We start from the raw sequence: 2,380 nt of genomic DNA on the forward strand, positions 1-2,380 counted from the left end.
GGAGATACTCATATATATTACATAAAGCTCAAATTGTGAATGAAAGTTCAGGATGAAAGTGACTTTTGGCAAGGATTTAACTATATAATAATAAGAAAAAGCACCTATGCTGGTTCCAACTCATAACTTTATGTACATAAGTTTCCTCGAGATTTAGACAATGACCAATGTCCAATGAATTTCATAGCTATATCTGAAAGTTGAAATATGGAGAAGGAGAATGTCATATCCAAGATAAGAAAATGAGAGCAAGGCTACAAGTACTTGTAAAAAGACTAAAACTAGCTTGCAGTTACAAGTATGTCTCTTCAACAAGTAGCTATAGTGAATGCACAAAGTATATATCACATTGGTTTTTTAACAAAAAACAAAGAAAATTAATAGTGTAGATAATAAAAGATCCATCAGGTGAATAACATAAGGCAAAGAATCAGAATTATCAAAGTTTCATAGATGTGACTAAATCGAAGATTTAAAGAGGGTTATTAGACCAAATAAACAGTGCATTTGTTCTCACTTTTTTCACTGTTGTGTCACCATCCATTAGAACACGTATTCTAACAACTTAAAACTAATCATACATTAATGCAAATCTATAAAATAACTACAGAAAATAGTATACTGTAATATCCGCGTACAAAGGCCAGACAAAAACAATACATGTAGAGCTCTATCTAGTGAATTAAAATACAGATGTCCAACTGAAATTGAATGCAATAATAGTAAGTCCACACACAAAGAGAATGCAAATGTCCACTAAAAAGTAGTAGTATAAATCAAGACAAGTAGTTCAAACAGTATAATTAGTAATCAAATTTAGAGTACTGTCATCTAAATGTGGATCGAGAAATTATAAACATCCAATGGATGTCACTCAGTGGGTGTCACCTGCATGTATAGGACGTGTGTGAATTATGAATCAAACTGAAATGCATTGTTAATTATAAGTTATAAATGATAGAATATACCAAAGCTATAGGCCAATCAATTATATGACCAAGTACTAGGGAAAGCTCTTGAAAGTTATCATAGGGCCTGATCAATTGCTCCTTGGGTTCAATCATGGCTACGGCACATATCTCACACCAATTCAATCCTAACATGTGTCCGCCAACTCTTGTAGTTGGATCAAGGCTATAAATAAATCCCTTAGCAACAACTTTTTAGGTGAGAAAACTCCTTAGAGAAACATATGTCCCAACCTCCAAGAAAACAAATAGATTAATAACCATTTTTAATATGTAATATATTTCAAAATTATAGAAAAAAAAAACAAAGATACCAGATCAACTTGAGTTGTAGCCTGTGATGAGAGAGACTCAGAATTTGTCACATCTGGCCTTATGTCTGCTTGCAAAGCTCGAGGTCTTTGTTTTGCGGCAAGCATTGCTTCTAGTCGTGCAATTTTATCTTTGTACTCTATTAGCAAACGGTCTGATGTACTTCTTGGTGTTCCACTCCACACGTCTGTGGGACACACTCCCTTACCCATCATCCTTACGTGACCTGGTTTGTCATTTCCCATGATTTGGGAAAATATGTCATTTGGAGCAATTTGATCTTCGACACCTTCGGGAAGTTGGCTACTACGTTCGACCATTGCTGCCTGTTCACAAAATTATAAAAATTAATGTACATAATGAAATTGCATAATATATTCCATAAAATGGGAAAATGTAATGAAACATACAATTTTAGTTGATAAGTCATCACTCGCGTTTCCACTCGAAGGAACAAAACAGGAACTAAAAAGTTAAACACGGGTTGGGCATCGTCCGTGTTCCTTTGTCTATGAATATGTATATTGTTAGGATACTAATATGTCATAAAAATAATGATGAAATTAAACATAGAAAAAAGAAAACATTACCAATTTTTCTTTAACTTGTGAAAATGACGTCTTTCCTGTTCTTTGATTTATTAACTTCTTTGCTCGAGCTTTTTGATTTCTCTTACTTATATTCTAATAGCAAGTCATAAATCAAAATGATTAGATTCATAGCTTAAATGAAATATCATTACATAGAGAAAAACTAGAATAAACCTTTGCATTTCCGTTCTCTAGTAAGTAAGACAATTGATCCATTGATCTTCCAAAACTCTGTCATCCTTTTCATGTATTAAATGCTCGATAGGTACGTCGGCCCAATACCTTGTTTTCAAATAATGCTTCCAAATTCTCCATTTAACTCCGATGGAGGCCACAACCCATTTCTCAGCAATGATAGGGATAGTGAATCGTGCCTTAGACAAAGACATACATTGTTATAACTATGTATATATAATTGCCAGTGGTCTTGAACGAAAAATAGATCACATTAATTTCTAAGAGTTAAAGTAAAATAGAACTTAAATAACAATTAAGAAATGAGAATTATGT

The 2,380-nt window shown here is 33.0% G+C and overlaps 1 long non-coding RNA gene across 1 annotated transcript; it reads right to left on the minus strand.

Moving 5' to 3' along the window:
- Positions 1 to 636: 636 nt before the first annotated feature.
- On the minus strand, positions 637 to 1,954 carry LOC121782064. The gene is made up of 3 exons (XR_006046239.1): positions 1,871 to 1,954; positions 1,691 to 1,789; positions 637 to 1,606 (listed from the first exon to the last, which is right to left on the minus strand). It is a non-coding gene; the product is annotated as an uncharacterized LOC121782064 (long non-coding RNA).
- Between the last annotated feature and the right edge of the window lie 426 nt (positions 1,955 to 2,380).

This window comes from Salvia splendens, chromosome 20, assembly GCF_004379255.2.
Source record: "Salvia splendens isolate huo1 chromosome 20, SspV2, whole genome shotgun sequence".
In the NCBI taxonomy this organism is placed as follows: domain Eukaryota; kingdom Viridiplantae; phylum Streptophyta; class Magnoliopsida; order Lamiales; family Lamiaceae; genus Salvia; species Salvia splendens.